At 40.9% G+C, this 20049-nt stretch overlaps 1 protein-coding gene across 2 annotated transcripts in view; it reads right to left on the bottom strand.

The window, feature by feature from the left end:
• Nucleotides 1-20049, bottom strand: part of Abca13 (ATP binding cassette subfamily A member 13) — a 433105-nt gene that overhangs the window by 111447 nt on the left and 301609 nt on the right. The gene's annotated exons all lie outside the window — the stretch shown is intronic.

The following is a 20049-nucleotide window of genomic DNA, read 5'->3' on the forward strand; positions in this document are numbered from 1 at the left end:
AAGGAAGGAAGGAAGGAAGGAAGGAAGGAAGGAAGGGGTAGGGAAGGGAAGGAAGGGAAGGGAAGGAGGGAAGGAGGGAGGGAGGGAGGGAGGGAGGGAAAGAAGGGAGGGAGGGCACATGCGTGAAAGCGGGAGAGAGGGGTAGAAAAACAGAACAACCATGTCCTTTACCTCCACACAGGTTCATTTTATCATAAAGCATAAAATTCTTCCACTGATTCCATTTGAAAAATGAGGTTAGTATCATTTTCCTTGACCCTGATACATTTTAACTTTGCCTTCAACTTCCTGGACCAGGCCCCATTGACATCTCATTCCATCTTACTCCTATTCAGATATTAATTTCTTTTTTGTGTGTGAAATCATTATTACATCGTCATGCTTTAGTGAAGTAAAACAGATGAATTAAAAAATGTATAAAGACTGTCCCTGACTTACAGCAGTTTTATAAATTTTCAACTCTACACTACTGCAGAAATAAAATATGCTTTGTGGAAATCAAACTTCAATATTGAATTTTAATCCTTTGCTGGATATGGACATTTGGTACCATACTCTGGTCATGCTGGGCAGCGAGCACTTTGAGCAGCAGATCCTAGCTACTCAACAATGACCCACACCCCATAATTTGGGAATCACAACCTTGTTACCTTTAGTCTGCTATTTGTGTCATATGAATTTCTCAATTATAGCATTTTCAACGTACTGTGAGTTTATCAGGATACAACTCCATCATTAAGTCAAGCTGACTCTATGTTTCAAGTTTACAGTGTCATTTTTAACATACAAATACATGGGGAAATGATTAGATTACCAGTCAAGCTAAGTAATATAACCACCATTTCTTAAAAACTTTCTGATGAGAATGGAAATTAGTGCAACCATTATGAGACACAGTATAGAGGAGGTACTTCAAAACTAAAGCTAGAAATAATATACGATGTAGCACCCCCACTAAAGGAATGATAGAGTCATACTCAAAAAATAAAATGATGTAGATGTATGCAGACCATGTTCACCGCAACAATCATTCTTGATGGCCGAGATAAATCTACAAATCAAGTGTCTATAGTCAGATGAATAGATGCAAAAATGTGTTATTTTTGGATATAGAACCAGGTATTTACAAATGCACACACACGCACACGCACACACACACACACACACACATTTTAGTATAACATTCAAACATTTTTTAATGAAAAGGAAATCCTGCTTTTTGCAAAACACTTCCAAAATAAATACCATATACGTAAAATAAGTCAGAAGCACAAAAATAAATACCATGTGGACTTCCACAAATCCCTGACACTAATAATAATACTCTGCTATGCTTGCAGACAGGAGCCTAGAATGACTGTCCTTTGAGACTTTCCAACCAGCAGCTGATTCAGACGGATGAAGAGACCCACAGCCGAAAATTAGATGGAGCTTGGAGATTATTATGGAAGAGTTTGGAGAAGGATTGAAGGCCCTGAAGGGGATAGGAATTCCATGGGAAGACCAACAGAGTTAGCTAACCTGGACCTTTGGGACTTCCAGAAACTGAACTACCAGCCAAGGAGCATACATGGGCTGGACCTAGGCTTCCACACACATATGTAGCAGATACGCATCCTGGTCTTCACCAGTCCATGGGATATGGTCTTCTAGTTGGGCTCCCTTGTCCAGCCTCAGTGGAAGAGGATGTGCCTAACCCTGCAGAGACTTGATGTGCCATGGTAGAGGCTAACCAGGGGAGGCTCCCCTTCTCAGAGGAGAAGGGGTTATGGCACAGGGACTGCCAGAGATGGGGACCAGTAGGTGGGACATCAATTGGGATGTAAAGTGATTTTTTAAAAAAAGTTAAAGACACAAAAGCAGAGTGTGGAAAAGACTGAGTGGGAGATATGCTACTGAAAGGATATAAGAGGAAGTTCATTTTAGGGACAAATATTCAAGCATGGTGACTAGAAATAATAATGATGTATTGATTATCGTTGGTGGGATAAATATTGTCTTCAAATCCTGAGTCCTTGCATGCTTGTGAGAAGAGTCATGCAGTTGTCACCCAGAAGTACACCGTAATCACTCCTCAACAATGGCTTACACACCCACAGCTTCAACTAACTATCCATTGGGAATGTCCAGGAAAAAACTTGCATCTGTACTGAGTATGCATAAATATTTCCCTTTTCCTTATTCCCTAGACAGTGTAGCATGAAAACTATTTGATAATATTTTTATTCTATTATGTCTTTTCAGTCACTTGGAGCATATGTAAATTATGTGGCAGAGTAAACCTGAGTTGCAGACCAATGTTGTACCAATAACATTTGAAATAAGACTTTTAAGCATCTATGGCTTTGGACAACTAACTATCAAGGATCCCTGAAACTAATCCTAACAAATACTTAGGATAATTCAAGCTGTGGTCATGTGTTATATGCTCTGGGTATGTATGTTAAGCTATGTGTATATATTTTTTGAGAGAAGCTCTGTCACACCACTGTTATGGCCATTTGAGAAGAGGTGCCTGAAACACAAGTATCTCAAATGTCTTCTAGAGTCTGACAGCTAGCTGTGCCATGCTGGAATTTCAGCCAACAGCTGCAGGCACCACAACCCATTTTCTCATCAGCACATACTCCTGATCTCCCAAAGTCCACCTTCATTGAACATGAAGGAGAGAGACTAGAGACCAAGTGCTCCTTCTCTGCACATTTTACATAAAAGTTGCAAGTGTTCTCATGGAAGATGCAAGATGCAGGGATAAAATTTGAAGCTGCAAAGACTGGATATATATACTTACCTTAAACCATAGAGTTGCTGCTGTTTAAAAGTGGTTCTTTAATCACTTTATTCGGTATCCTCATTTCTAGGTTGTGAATGTACTGTCCTTCAGTGTGGCATAGTTCCAGGATTGGTGTCATTTTTAGAGTTTTACTCCAGGAGGTGAGGGCAATCTGCTCTCCCATTCCACTGGTGAAATGATTGACTGCTTCTATGGTTAGCATTCTCCAGGGTCCCTGGCCGTACTCCGGATACTTACATAATGCCCCTTCCCATTTGGCATTCTGGTGATGACACTTTGTATTAGAAAAGCAATGTAACGAGCGTGTCTCGGCAAGTCAGTTTCTGGAATGGTGGATTCTTAGAGGAGGTAGGAACTTCAAGGAATGGTGTAGCCTAACATGTCTGGTATTTCAGGATCAAATGAAGGGTTCTGCTTTCCTGAGCACAGATATCATTCCTGACATCAGCAGAGCCAATGTCTATGATTCTCTTAACCAGACCCCCACCAAGGTACAATAGAACTGAAAACTGGGCATCTATATAACAATCATGGCAGAAAATAGTGTTCTTAACATCATACATAGACCATTAAACCTTTACAAGGCAGCAGAAGAGCAGCAGATATATGTGCAATGAGCTCCAGAAAAGAGCCCCCGCTACTCCACCCCTAGAAGTAATACCCTGCCCTCCCTTCCCTCCTTTGCATAGGGACATTAGCAAATCTCCCTTGGTGCTACCTCCTCCTAGACCTTAGAAGTACAAATTAATGGAGTAGCCACAAATCACTCTCTCCCTTCCAGAGGATCACACTGAAACAACTGTGAGACACAGATTTTCATTTCATAACAGCTTTAGAATTATATGATATACAATAGCTCCACACAACTCTACAAGAGATCTTAATACCCTGGAGAAGTGGGACTTAGACTGCACTCAGGTCCACAAGAGCCTAGTGCACCCGTAATACCCCCCCCCCCCAAAGCTAGAGCACAGGATTCTGAATGTCTTCACTAGTAATGCAAGATGTGTGTGGAGACACTTGCTTTATCTAGTCTAATCATCACGCAAGTGTACATGTACTGAAGCATCAAGTGGTAACCCATAAATAAGCATATTTCCATGTTTCTAAAGTAACTAAATTTTAGTGTAATAAATAAATATAGGCTGTCATTTCCTTCTATTTGTAGCCATCCTTAGGCATTTACTGTAGAACTGAGAAATTCTCTTTAAAAATCAAGACACTTCTCTATTGGGGACCCCATGATCAGTCTAATGGTTGGCTGCGAGCATCATCCTCTGTATTTGTAAGACTCTGGCAGGGCTGGGAGGAAAGGTCCTTGGTCCTATGAAGGTTCCATAGATGCCCCAATGTAGGGAAACTGAAGGCGTGGAGGTGGGAGTGGGCCGGTGGGTGGAGGAGGAACACCCTCATAGAAGCAGGGGAGGGAGGATGGGATAGGGAGTTTGAGGGGAGATGGGAAAGGTGATAACATTTGAAATGTAAATAAAGAAAATATCCAATAAAAAAAAGAGAAAAAAATCAAGACACAACTGATTCTGAACCCCCATTCTGCTTCCCATCCCTCCTCCCTTGTTCCCTCCCTTCATCTGCCTCTTATGACTATTTTATCCCCCCTTCTAAGTGAGATTCAAGCTTCCTCAGGGAAGGACAAGAAAAGTGGCTAGATAACCGTGAAAATGAATAGAAATTCGCAACTGACAGGGGTGAGGAGGTGAGGGAATCTCCAGGAAGAGGCAGAGACCTGGGATAAAGGATAAGGGAGATGCCCAAGAATCAATGGAGAAGACCTTAGCTGTGGCTCACAACATTGGGGATCTAGAAAGTGAAGAGGCAACTTCCTGTAGCCAACCTCCTGAACCCCAGTGGAATGACAGAGACACCAACCCACCCACAAAACTTTCAACCCAAAATTTATCCTATTTACAAGAAATGCAGGCACTGGGGATGGAGCAGAGAATGAGGGAATGACCAAGAAATAACCCATCCCAGTGGGAAAGCATCAATCCCTGACAATATTAATGATACTCTGTTATGCTTGCTGTTGTGTGGGGCCTTGGGCTATGCACAGACAGGCTGGTCTCCAGTTGAGCTGAGGTCTGAACCCCGGAAGGGTGATAATTCACCTACATGACATGGTAGGCATTCCCTCATATTCCTGGAACTCTGGCTCCTGCCTAAGTTACTGCCCCAGTGGCCCCTACAAGAGAAGCATGGCCTCTGACCTTCAGGTTAAACTCCTCCCCGGTTACCTAGCAATAAGATAAGACTTTAAAAGGGGCTGTTTGGCCCCTCCTTGCTCTCTCGCTTCTCTCATTCCTTTGTTCTCTTACCTCTCACTTCTCTCACTCCTCTCTCCTCTCTCTTTGTCTTCTCCTTTCCTCTCTCCTCTCCTCTCCCTCTTTCCCTCTTACTCTCTCTTTCTCTCTAGCCTTTCCTCCCTCTCTCTCTTTTCTACCTTCTCTCTTTCCCCCTGCCTCTCTATAATAAAGCTCTAAAACCATAGACAGTTTCTGCTCATCAAGATCCGCTGTGCTCACTCTCCCCAGTGTGGGAACCTCTCTTCCCTCTCCCCTCTCTCCCATAACCCTGGGGCTTTAGGGAGTAGCCCTGGGGCTCCCAGATTGGGCTGCCCCTTGTCCACCCCCCCGAAGAGTGGGTCAGAGGCTTGGATGCCCACCCCGGGGCTGAGTGGAAAGCATGTGGCAGCCCTCCCATGCCTGTCTGTCCAGAGCATAGGTGGAACTGTGGCAGGGCATGGGTCTTTCCCCCCTTTCATCCCCCAGGCCCCCTTTTTAGTTCCCACACTGTTGTGGATGGCCCTGGTGTTGTTTGTATTTTGATGTTAATTCTGGTGTCCCAGGAAGGGTTGTCAGGACTGAGGAATAAGTCACATACTCAGGTGACTTCTTGTGAACCATCCCCTAATTAATAAAGGAGCCAATCATTGGATGAGTAGGCAGAACTTTCAGGTTGGATAGGGAAGAAAGTAGGCAGGAGAGAGCTAGGAGCATTTGGACTGGAATAGTGAGAGGACAAGATGTAGCTACTAGTGGCTCCCAAATTAGATGGCGAATCTACCAGGATACACCACAGGAGGAATTAAATTTAATATGGCTTACAAGATTAGGACTCTATTGTTGCACCCAGCAACCATTGTTTGTGAATTAAGTTTGTGTGGTGTTTTCCTTCATACAGTGGCTCAACTGGGTTCCAGAGAGAAAGGTATAGCAGCAAAGCGTGGGTTTGCCAGATGTGTACCACAAAAGGCCGTGGGAGTTCTGAAGCATGGGGCTGATGTGGTAGCAATCCACCAGTGGGAACTTAGTGAGCTGGGTGGAGAGATTTCAGAGCTCTGAGTCAGAGAGTCTCCACAAGATAAGAATAGGACAACCCTTGCCCACACTGGTCAGCCAGCCCCTAGGGCAGAGAGTAGCTAGGTTTAGCTTAGGATAATGCTACTTTTTAAATATTTCCCACAACACTTGCAGATAGGAGCATGTTGTCCTCTAAGAGGCTGCACCCAGCAGCAGACTTAGAGAGATGCAGACAACCACAGCCAAACAGTGGATGGACTTTAGGGAACCATGGAAGAATAGGAGGAAGAACTGTGGACCTTAAAGAGGATAGGAACTCCACAGGAAGACCAACAGAGTCAACTAACCTGGACCTTGGGGCTTTCAGAATCTGAACCACCAACTAAACAACATACATGGACTGGACCTAGGCTTCCCCACGCATACGTAGCAGATGTGCAACTTGGTCTTCATGTGGTTCCCAAACAACTGGAATGGAATGAGGGCTATCCCAAAAGCTGTTTCTTGTACATGGGATATGTTCTTCTAGCTGGTATGCCTCAATGGGAGAGGAAGCACCTAGTCTCACAGAGCCCGAAGTACTAGGATAGGTGAGGAGTACCCAGAGGGCCTGCTACCCACTCAGAGGAGGATTGTAGAAGGGGGTGACCATGAGAGGGGCAGTGCATAGGATGTAAAGTTAGTAAGTAAAAAATTAAATTAAATTTAAAAAAATCAAGACACAGAAAAAGACATTCAGTTTTAAGGTTTAGAACAGAAAACCCTGGTATTGCTGTCAGAGCAGTAGTTAAGGCAATACTTGCTGCCAGCTTTTCCAAGGCCACATCCAGCTCGCGTTAGAATAACACATTCTGCCTGTGTTCTAACCTGCATGTAGAAACCAGCACACTAGACACCAACTGTGATTCATTACAAATCAAGCAAAGATTTGATGCTGTTCATTCTCAGGCCAGATGATTTATTCACGTGTTACTGAGCCAGCTAGCGGGAGCCTTGTGGTAGGTAGGCAAGTAGGCCATGCCTGAGAACATTATCTCCCACCACAGAGAAGCCATTATGTTATTCTGGGAAGTCACGCAGAAGGCACCATGAAATTGTACGGGGATTCTGGCAACACTAAGGACAATGGATTACAATGGACCTAACTATATATACTTGAAACTCATGTGGTATCTGGGTCTACAAACACCAAGTAACTTTTTCATTTTTATAGCAACTTGGCTCACCATCACATTACCATTTTTTCAGAATCCTATTTGTTTTTGTAGCACTTCTATGAGGTTAAACATACTTTTAAATTAAACTAACATTTCTTTAAATTGGAAGTGAGATTTTATGTGTATTTTGCAAAGTCCGGAAAAAGATTGGGAGTTATTTAAATAAATGGCGTATGCATACATTTCCTCAAAAATAAGAGAATAATGAACAGGTTTAAAAAAAAAAAAAACCTACAAACACTGGGGAAGTTGGCTGCTTCCTGAGACTCAAATCCATTCAGCCTGCACCAACAGGGAACATATCCCGACTGCACAGCCAGTTTCCCAAACCCTCACACACACATTAGAAATCAGACCACTACCCACAAATCTGGGGATGAGGTTTGGTACATCAAATGCTACTACTATATGAGACCCGATACAGAGAAAAGGCAGCCAAGTGGTTGGGGATCAGAAGGTGAATTCAGAGAGAGACCTGCAGGATGGCAAAGTTCTCCTAACTGGCCTGACTTCAAGCAGAATGTGCAGCAGAATGGAAGGAACAACTCCAATTATCTGAATCTCCATTTAATCCCTTTTCTATGAAGCCAGAAACATCATTTATGGCCTTTGATGTCCTGGTGTGGACACTACATTATTACAAGGAACAATCCCCGTAATTGAGGTATTATTTTCTTTGTCTCCTGTCATTCAATATTCTTCTTAGGTAACAATGGGCAGTGAGAGAATCTTGGGCTGATGAGGCTAGTAACAGGGCCAAGGGTCTTAAAGTAAAGGGCTTTAAGTAAAGGGCAGCAGCACAATGGGGACAATGGAGTGCATCTCTCTTGCCAACATTACTTCAAAGGTTTTCAGAGATGATGTTCACATGTGCATTTTGAGGATACTTGAAGCATCTTTCTTTGATTATTCTTATCATTTATATTGTTTTTATCCTTCTAAGAATTGGCCCACAGCAATGTATAAATGTATAAAATTAGTTTTCTTATTTAGTGTTGTCATTATGACTGCATCTGTTATGTTTTCTAGACTGTATGTTTGTCACTTATAAAAATGCACATCTGTGCTTTTGTCCCATATCCATTATGATAGAGAAATACTTAACACATTGCAATTCAAGACATTCCTTCAGAGTTCATTATATTTATAAATGTATATTTTGGAAGTATTAATGCCCAGACATCCCCAACATCTACATCAAAAGACTTCCCTTAATCTCAATATCTGTAGAAAAGTTTTAAATCACTGTTCCTTAAACTAAAGTCACAACCCCATATGAGGTTGTATAGCTGTATGCAGGTTATATGCAGGGCAATAGAAACTATGGAAACAGAAAGTAGATTTCTGATCATGCAAATAGTCAAAATTTAATTAACTCAGAGTAAAACATAAGAAATTCGAGATCTTCATGCTATGTGTGTTTCACTACTCATTTCTGTGATAAATATCCTGACTGAGAACAATTTTGGAAAGAAAGGTTTTATTTTAGCTCACAGTCCCTGGTTAAAATCTATCATGGTAAAAAATTTAAAGTAACTATGTATATAATATATATAGTCAAGTTCAGAAAGTAATGACTTAGTAAGTACAAGCTATGACCCAAATTTCTCCATTCTATATCCCCTGCCAAGGACCCCCTGCCAAGGAATGGCACCACCCATGGTAGGCAGATGATATCCCACAACCTGCATACAAGCCAACTTGATCTAGACAATACTTGAGATTTTCTAGGTGGTTCTAGATTATGTCAAGCTGATAATTAGGACCAACCATCAAAAATGTTCAAGGTAGCCTTAGTTCTGAACACATAGCTTGCACATTTTGTATTGTGCATGACCTTAACACAAAACTACAAAAGAGCTTGCATGAAACATCTGGCTCAGATTTGAGAATATTGATGATATATATTGATAATAAAAATATGTTGATAATATATTTCCACGATTTTTGTTTATTTTGTTAACATTTAAAACATCTGTGTGGCATGAAAACTAAGGGGAGGATAAAACTTCTACCTGTGATACTATGATACTATAGATTTGACTTGAGGTTGATAGAACATTTGCTGTAAGATGTAATGTAACCTACTATTAATATTAACTTTGTGGTCTGAAGTGATCAGCTGTTGAGCTGGATTCCTTATTATTAGATCTTAAAATTTTCATTCCCTGTAGTTAATTCTGCATGTACTAGTCTTAGAATTAAACACAAGCTAAAACAACTTAACAGAGGAATTCCCCAAGTGGCTTGTTTTACAAAACATCAAGAACAAAACCCTAAGTTTCCCTCGGTCTGGTAACTCAGCAAGGCTTGTGAATGGAAATAACAGTGCCCAATCACATTCTGCTTTAAAAGGTAATACAGATGAGATAAAAGAAGAAGAAGAAGAAGAAGAAGAAGAAGAAGAAGAAGAAGAAGAAGAAGAAGAAGAAGAAGAAGAAGAAGAAGAAGAAGAAGAANAAGAAGAAGAAGAAGAAGAAGAAGAAGAAGAAGAAGAAGAAGAAGAAGAAGAAGAAGAAGAAGAAGAAGAAGAAGAAGAAGAAGAGGAAAAAGAAAATAATGAATTACAGTGCATTTACTATATGTAGAAGATTTTATTTCTTATAAAAATAGGAATATTTAATTATTAAAAACAAAGACTCTTAATACTTTCTTACCATCCTTCCCCATCCTGTTATTATAAAACCAGTGTATCTTCAGGTTGAATTATGTTAGAATGTTTGATTTTAAAATTGGATGTTTGAGAATTGCTGACTTGAGTTTCATTTGAAAATGTTAACTCAATTTTGGCTTGAAATCTGGACAGAATTTCCAATAATTTCTGAAATGGCCCTCGTCATTTATTTCTCATTTTGTTCTACACAATAATATGAAGTGGTACTCTCACTGTTGGCAATTACAAAAGCAAAATATTGATCAACTATAAAACATGTTGAAGTTCCTCTTTGCACTGGCATATCAGATATTTATCCAGGATTTAATTCTTTAGGTAAAAAGTAATTGCACCTAGATCTCTTTAGTATGTTAATTTCTTTCATGTTTAATAAATTGTAAATATATAGCACAGAACTGTTTTAAAATACGTCTTGTAATGTATTATAAGTAGGTGTTTGGTTTTCACAACTATTTTGTAGATTTATGACTGGTGCCATATAAAATTTTCTCAGGCAATAAAGGATGAAGAATTCCTGCCTTGAGGAGTCACCAGAAATCTTCTGGAACAGTCAAAGGCTAATGTAATCACACACTACTAAGAGTTAATACAGACATGCAAGGTGCTCCTCATAGGTGGCATTTTCATGATTTTCATCCCCTCTTCCCTCTTAGTATCTCCGGGGAGAATGTTGCAAGTGTTTTCCTCAATATTAAAATTAATTATCACCATTACTAAGCGTTATAAGTAACCATGACACAACAAGCTCTTGATTATAAAAGTAGAGTACAAATATATAGCCCATGCACATCCTCACACACAAACAGACAAACATAATATGAGGTATATTATATTAAATTCTAATCCAAAGCCAATCAGACAAAAACACTTTTTTATTTTAGGAATTCCTTCTGACACAGCAATTATTACAGAATTCTGTTTCATGTTGTATATCTTCAATTTCCTATATCACTCTGATGTTCCATCAATATTTTTGCTATATGTAAAATATCTGCATAACTGGTGTGCCGTGCTGGAATCCAGTCTCACCCAAGTTTTCTTTCTTCCATGGATGTAATGGTCCTGTGATCTTCCCTTGGCTGGTAGATAGCTACCTATATGAACAATGTATCTACAATGTAACTTTTTATCCACTTTCTATAGGAGTATGTCCTCATTGACTGTTTGTATCATGGGCAACAGTATCTCTCAGTACAGAATTTGAGGTAAACCTCTTTTTCTCTCCATATTCTATAAGCTATATTTTACTGTGTACACTTTTGAGACTGTAGGCAAAAAGCTGAGGGTCAAACACTATATTCCCCAAGATAGAGAAGTTCTATATCTTCTGGACTCTGTCTCTCACAACCTCAAACCTGAGAGACAACCCAACAAACCCACAGGAGGAATCTCAGAGGTGCTAAGCAGGTGGTAGGCTCATGGGCACTAAAAGTCTTGAATACCGAGTAGTGACTCTCGTGCATGTACTCATGACTTTCGTGTATCTAGCCAATGTCTGACAGAAGCCTGCAAATGAGCACTCAAATGACAGACACAACAGAGAACCTGAGAAGAGTGGCCAGACTGAAAAAGACCTTTGCAGCTACACTTGCTCCATTCAGCCAACTACTGGCCAAAGTATCCTCATGCAAGGAAGCTGACCCTAAACACCTTACCTGAAAAAGCCACATACAATGGCCACCTCACTTGGGTCAGAGATCTGCTGATTCTCCACCCTACCAATGTGAGTTATCAAAATGTAACTCTTTAAAGGAATTGAGTCAGGGGTTCTGGTCACTGTGATCCTTTACTACCAAGAAGGAAGTCACCACCACATCTACCTGGTGGCAATCAGAGTGAACATGGCATTATGAGGTACAAAGAGCTCACTGTCACCACTGTCAGCCATGCCCAGCAAGACACTGATCATCCCCTACATGGCTGTGACTAAATTGAAGGTCACATCTGTATGTCAGTTTGCAGAACCCAATAGCCACATCTGCTCAGGACCTTTTCACAGAGAATACCCTGATCTCAGACTCCTCTCTTATTGTGAACTGAGGAAGGAAGTTTATTCCTAGATACTGGCTGCATCTTATTCCATCAAGACCAACAGTGGAAATATTACTATGTTTTGTTTTTCATTGTTCCCTAGATTATTTCATCTTTGCCTTATTACCTAGCATTCAATGTGTGCAGACCCATCTCTTTCCTTCCTGAGGCACCTAGAATCCTATTATTGTGTAATTCATCAATGGAATTCAGAACGAAAGTCACTGATAGGGAAGAAGAAAGAGAAAGAAAAAAAATCATATAAAGTCATAATAAACCACAAATATTCAAAGCAATATTGAACAGAAAGACCAGAGCTAAAAGCATCCTATTATTTGACTCCAAAAGGCTATCACACACACACACACACACACACACACACACACACGCACCCACGCACACACAAAGATGCCAAGAATAAAGTATGCAGGCTAGTGAGATGACTCAGCAGATAATTGCCACCAAGCCCAGTGTTTGGAGTTTGATTCCCAGGACCCACATGGTAGAAGGAGAGAACTGACTCCTCTAAGTTGTCCTCTGACCGCATATGCATCATAAGACATGTACCCACATTTAAAAAACACACAATAAACAAAAAATGTAATAAACAGTTAAAAAAAAGAACAGAAAAAAATACTCTGGGGGTAAAGCAATCTGTTTACTAAACAGAACTACAGAAATTGGGGATTCATATGCAAAGGAAAAAGAAATTTTCTTTTAAGAAAATTATTTCTAACCATATTCAAAGATCAATTCAGAAACCGCTAAGACCTAAAGCCATATAAGGATTAGAGACTAGAGGTGGAAAGGGATGCTGTGTAACACTGCTCAGGACATGATTTTTTATAAGATCCAAAATACACAGGAAAGAAGAATAGACAAACAGAATGGCATCAAATGAAAATGCTTCCACAGAGGGGGAAAAATGGCCAACCGAGAGAAGACACAACGTACAGAATGGGAGAAAAATGTTTTAAACCATATATTCGATGAATGGTGCGTGCCAAGAATGTACAAATCACTCAACAGCAAAAGGGAACCAATTACAATGGTTTAAAATTCAGTATTTTTTTTTAAAAAATATGTACTACCAATAGCATATGAAATAAGAAATCTGTGACACCAGAAATCATCAGAGAAATACAAATAAAAACCATGGGGAAGTAAGGCCTGACTCCAGTTAGCAGGACTATGAGGTTATGTCAAAATGATGAATGATAAGCTTAAGTAAGAATATAGGACAAGGGGACCAACACACTGTTGGTGAAGTGTAAGATAGGGCAACAGTTCTGGAAAATAACATGGATGATCCTTAAAAACAGCGCAGAGCTGTCCTGTGACCCATCAGTCCTTCTGCTGTCCATCAAAGGAACATCTGTACTTTCATGTACACTTTGGCACTACTCACAATAGACATGACATGGAATTAACCTAGGTGTCTGTCAACTGACAAATAGATGAAAAAGATGTGGTATTTTTATACCAAGTGCTGTTATTCAGGCACAGAAAAATGAAATATTGTCATTAGTTAGCAACACGAATGAATTGTTGAATATTATGTTAAATGAAATAAGAATAGATACAGAAATATACTACAAATTATCAGGTCACAAAGCTACAAAATAAAAAATAGATAATGGCAATTCACAGTTCTCACCGACACTTTGCTCAGCATAATGTCTCCAGGTGTTCATGATAATATTTAAGCATTGGCTGAAGTGGATCTCTAGGTTGATTTTAGAAGCAACTACCTGAGGGCAAGAGAGATGAGCCATTAACTCACTCTGATCGGTGGAAGGCACTCAGAGGAGCTCAGTCACACCTGAGCCAGATCTTGGGAGTTGGGCAAAAATGCACAATGTTGGGTTAAGGTGCTAGATAGTGAGGGAGGAACCCTGGCTGAGGGCTCCCAGAAGCCCTCAGCCACTGAACATAAAAGCCCAGAGATGCTGGTCCACAAGAGTAGGCTTGGGAAAGGATAAGGTGAGATCTCAGGCTGGCAGCGGCAGAGGAACTGCTATTTAGATGCATTGGCTTTGCCCTGAACACATATGAGAGGCAGCAAAATTTCTAATATGGACGAGAAGGACAATTTCAACATTTTAGAAACACTTTTCCCCTACAAAATGTCAGCATCTTGATTGCATTTTGATTGTTGATTCAATACAAATGGAATTCTGAAAAGAAAGCAAGAGTGAGCAAGTGAGCGAGCGAGCGAGCGAGAGAGAGAGAGAGAGAGAGAGAGAGAGAGAGAGAGAGAGAGAGGAGAGAGAGAGGAGAGAGAAATGATTTGATTTCTGAAAAGAGGAGGCAGGAGGCAGAAGCACTTAGTAGACACACAGTATATGGTAGAAGAGCTGTGTGGGGTGGCCTGAGAAGGGCACACAGGCTTGGATACTTTTTTTTTTTTGCTTTTCTTTTTTCATTACATGACCTAAATGTAGGATAAACAACTAGGCATTACTAGAAGAAACTACAAAAACTGACAGAGTCGCAGTCTATGAATATGTAATAGAGATAAATCTTCATGCAAATAGAACTGTGACTTGATGTGCACGTATGAGAAACAGCAAAAGTCCTGATGAGGCCGTTGCTGAACCTTTGGCTGGAAAAGAACTCCAATGGACAGAGGGAGGGACCAGACCAAGGGTAGCCTGGAGGTCATCCCCTGACATTGTAGCGCATGTTTCGTAATCTCAGTACTTGGGAGATAGAGGCAGAAGGATTGGAAGTTTGAGGTTATCCTCCTCACATAGTAGGTTGGTTGGAAGGACAACCTGAACTGCATAAGATCTTGTTTCAAACTTTAAAAAAAAAATGATTAAGGTAAACAAAATTAAAGGAAATAGTAAGGGCTTCACATGAAGACGTCTATAATTTCAGTACTTATGAGACTGAGGCAGGAAGATGATGAGCTCCATCTACCTTTTATAGTAAAGCACTACCTCAAAGGAAACGGAAAGGGCATGAATTAAGGAGAATGCCATGGTCCAGGAAGATGCTTTCCATGGTTAACCTCCGACATGGCCAGAGAGCCCCCATGGTAGGCTGCCCATGGGAGAAATATCTAGATAAACACCTTTGGTACCTAGGGCCTGCTGAGTAGAAATAAAAAGACAGATAACACGTACCAGTGGAGTTACAAGGATCAAATGGGAAAAGGTTTGCTGAAAAGGACAGATTCCAAGTTTAGTGTCAACTAACAGGTAGTTTCCCTTAGGATTCTGACAAATGCCTCTGATGACGAATGTGATTAAGCTGCCAACATGAACATAAAAGGAGTAAAGGAGGGGAATTAACTCTCACTGCACAGTCCTGTCATCATTGTGAAGCCCCAAATCCCCATACCAGACTCCAAGTAGCAGCTGAGAAGCTGCACCCCAACATGTCCTGGTCCCTGTTACATCAGGGCAGGCCAATCCCTATTGAACTAACACACAGGAAGAAATAGCCCATGGTGGAAATTGACTTTGGAAACCACAGCTGTTTTGCCCTGGCTAGCGCCCACCTTTTCCAGCACCGACACTATGGAAATTCACTAGAAAATTCAAACTGTATTACAGTGAGATTCATAGTTCAAATAAGGGACTCAGACACGCTGTGAGCACACTAGGATGAGAGAAGAGACCACCATAGGTCCTGACTTGCCAGTCTCCTTACAAGTGGACAGGTTGGGACTCAAACAGTTCCTGCATCTCTAAGACAAGATTGTCCTTACCTGCCCGCCAACACAACTGTCAGAGGACTAATCTTGAGTACACAGTGTTGTCTGTACAGTTCATAGACTTGTGCTTGGCTTCTGTTGTCTGGAGGCTCCTGTGCCCTGTGTTATGTAGCTGCTGAGGCCAAACCTGAGGACCAGACTCATCTTCTGCCATCACCCTCCTCTCCTGGCTAAGCTTTGCTTTCATTATAATGTTAAACTCATAGATCCAGCTCTGTCCAATTCCCACATGAATGGGCAAGAGGAAAAGGATGTGATAGAATATCTTTGTTCAGAGCTTTGCTAGTGGGAGTTCTTAATCAATATTTTAATAACAACCCACAATGCACCCTCCTGTGGTGTTGTCTTCTGTGTTCCCAATTTATTGCACGAAACTTCCTTTCCAGCGGCGAGTGCGTAAACAAGTCAAAAATTGAAACTCTGACACAAAGCAAACAAATAAAATATCTTTAAAGAAATTTCCAATAACAGAGAATAAATGTGTTTTTTCAAGTCAAACATAGCTTCTCCACAAACAAATGAAGAGCCCACTGCTTTAAGTAGATACTTTGGAGAAAAGCATCATCAGAATGTCTGGTTAGCTGACAAGGTTGTACAGATAGGATCGATGGATGACTGTGGTCCAGGCAGCAAGGCTCTGGTACCCTCTACTCTAATGGCCTCCAAGTACTTGCCAATTAGGTGCAGACTCTGCATATAACAACACCCCTTACGACATTCACTCCTCCAAAACAATGCTGAATCTGCTCCCCAAGCCCCAATACTGCTCCTTGCACAAGCACATCAGAGGCTCAGCCACATTTCCTTTTCTTCTCTCCTGAACATCCCAGTGCCTCCCATGTGGGTTCTAATGGGCAGCATGCCCCCTCCTTAGAATGTGAATATAACAACTCACAATTCAATCAATTGTCTATTTATCCCTTGCCCTTCACCATACCTGAATAATAATAAAACTAATGTTTTAAGAAACCATGGAGTATTTTTGGTCCAAAAATTAAGCATTTGTAACAACTAGTAAGGCATGGTAACATAGGTCTCCAATACCTCTAACTGGTAAGAAAGGACAGGATTGTGAATTTGAGGCCAAGCTGTGATATATGGAAAGACCTTAACTCAAATAAAGAGAGATGGGGAAGAATGACACTTCCCCCGCCCCTCCCCCAATCTTGTGTATTAGTTTTGTCACTCAATTACTTGAGGTGGGTACTTGTGCTTCCCATGTCTCTCCTATTTCCTGGAAACAGACTTGTCTAATTCTCCTCCAGGCCACACTCACTTGAAATGCTTTATTTTCACCAAGAATCTCATTGCTGCTGCCTCTAGCATCTTAGCTGCGATATGTCCTCTACATGCAGTCTGCAATTTTCTGCCCCTGGCATCTGACAGCCCATAGTCCCCTTTGTGACTTTAACAGGCCATATCCACTGCTTTCTGCCTTTTCCTAGCACCTTCTGTTATCGGAATCTCATGCATAGAACATATAGATTAACATGACACCAGGACCAGACTCTCAGGCAGTTAACAGGCAGAACAGAACAGTCCCCTTACAGTCCTGGATACACTGCTCTCTCCAGTTCACAAGAACATATTTTGGACTGAGCTACCAGTTCTCTAAAACCATAACACAATATTTCAGGAGTCGTTGGGACAAAACCAAACAAAAGTTGCATGCTGTCCCTTCCTTTTTCTTGATTGGGTGTTTGGTTTCTGTCGATATTTGACTTCCATTCCTCCCAGGAAGGTGTTTTAGTCCATTTCCGGTTTTTCCTGTAATATATCCCGTGGGAGCCATTTTCTACTCTGACATCTTGCTGATGACTAAAACTACTTTCTTTCCTCTAAAACAGTTTATCACTGCAGGTGCTACAGTGGTAAAGAAGTTCCCAGAGCCGAAACCATGTGTTACTATTCGTTGCCAATGAACCTTAGGCAGTGGCGGTCACTCTGCTCCTCCAATCACTCCCAAAGGAGAAGGTTAATCTGTGTGATGTGTGCATGAGGTTCTGATAACAAAAGATGCTCAAATGTGTGACCAGAAGAAGCCAGAAAGCAGAGGCTGTGACCTGTTAAGAGTCACAAGGGGGGACTATAGGCTGGCAGACACCAGGGGCTGAAAACTACTGTCTGTAGAGAGCATATCAAAGCTAAGACTCTAGAAGTAACAGTGAGACTCTTGGTAAAAATGAAATTTCCATTTTTAATATAGAAACCTAGAGCCTAGAGTGGAAAATGTCTAATACAAACAGGAAGGGAGTGGGAGGAACAGTTAGCGTCCCTTCAGGACACCAGCCATGGGCAACACAGCGGTCTGATGCCCTGGCTGAGTAAGAAAGCTGAGGTTGCTCATCTGGCTACCTTTACTTGTCACTTTTAAGGTTAGGTTAGGACTAAGGTTGCAGAGCTGCTCTGATCTCGTCTCTCCAGTGTTCTGAACCCTACTGCATATGTCCCCCTGCTCACTCCACATCAGTCCTGTGCAGAACACACAGGCCTTCTCTGCAGTACCTTTTTCTCCTAACATTTCTCAAAGGGCCATCAGTTCTGACTTCAGTCATTCAACCTCAGAAGCCCAAATTTCTATTTCGCTCTTAAACACTTTCCTGTCTCTGTCCCCAGTGCCCCAAAGTTTCTCCCATCTGTTTGAACTTTAGCATGCTCTTTTCTCTAGTTTTACCCTGATCTTGCCTAAATGCCTTTACATTGTGAGTACATTTCTCTCGTTCTCTCTCTCCTATTTGTTTTACAACACTACTCTTATCCTCGACATTGGGAAAAAACATCAACTGGCTGACTAAAAAATTCTTTTCTCCTGGCAGTATCAGTCAAGGTCAAGTAGAATTTGGCTACAAAGAAAAAAATCCTTTCAGAGAGAAGACCGACTCTCCAGACTCCACTTCATGATAAGGTCAAACTGAATTCCTTGGAATCTGAAGCACACCAGAATTTGGCCTGTCATCCTGACTTCTAGAATGCCCAGTGGACCTCAAAGTATTTCTTATCACTTAAGGGCCACTATGATACTCCTTGATGGAGACTGTCCAAAGAAAGCCCCTTTCAATGGAACATGAAAGAAAAGTAAAGATGGCTTTTAGTGAGAACAAGAGGCCACCATGCCCAGAGCCAAACTAGCTCAGTACTTATCTCATAGATGATTATAAGGAGCATCAGTTTTCTAACCAATAAAATGGGCAAATGGTGCCTATCCTCTATTTTCCTTTTAGTTTTGAAATTATACTTTAGCTACAGTATTTGTCCCTTCTCATTCTTCTCTCTAAATCCTTCCATATACCCCTGACTCTTGCCTTCAAACACATGCTCTCTTCTTCTCATTATTAGTATATGCATATATTCATATGTATACACTTAATATATTCCTAAACATAATTACTTCACTTTATATAAGACCACTTGTCTATGTTTGCAGAGCTGACCATTTGGTAATAGACAGCCATTTAGAGTACCCTTCCCTGGAGAAGGCTACATCTCCAGGTTACAGTTTTCCTCAGTTGCCTATCGTTTGTGAAGGGCTGAAGCCTCACAGGTTTTTCCCAATATTTGGGGATATTTCAGCATATCCACTGGTGTCTTCCTTGCTCATGTAACTTTTGGGCAGTCATGTTGGTAAGACTTTACCAACTTTCTCATCAAGGAACCTTCTCTCTGAAACAGATGGAGACCACTACAGGAATCCACAATCAATCAAAACCATACAGTTGTGGAGCCTAGTCTCAATTGGATACATCTATGAAACATTATCTTACAAATTCTGACATGAAAATTAAAAAGAAACCAGAGATGTTAAATCCTAATGGAGTTCATGACATAGTTTAGACCCTTAATTAAAGTCATTTTTCTGTTCCTACTCTGAAAGATTGTATAACTCTTTTGTACTTCTCTTAGCCATACACATTTTAATATTTGATACTATTCATCATTATTAGATATCATCAGAGTGACAAAACTAATTCACCTTATTTTAAAAGGTTCAGCAGGCTGGAGATATGGACAGAGGTAAAAAATACTTGCCATTTGTGTGCACAAGGAAACCACAAAAATTCAGTAAAAGTAAAAAGATAGAGGTTCTAGAAAGATGGCTCAGTGATTTAGAGTATTTATTTCTCTTACAGAAGACCTGGTTTGAGTTCCAGTACTGACACGGTGAATCACAACCACTGGCAACTCTAGTACCATCCAGGGGATCCAATGCCTTCTTTTGTCCTCCTGGAGGACAAGGCATGCACTTGGCACATTGATATACATGTAAGTGAAACACCCATACATATAAAAGAAAA

Source organism: Mus pahari, chromosome 13, assembly GCF_900095145.1.
Source record: "Mus pahari chromosome 13, PAHARI_EIJ_v1.1, whole genome shotgun sequence".
Classification (NCBI taxonomy): domain Eukaryota; kingdom Metazoa; phylum Chordata; class Mammalia; order Rodentia; family Muridae; genus Mus; species Mus pahari.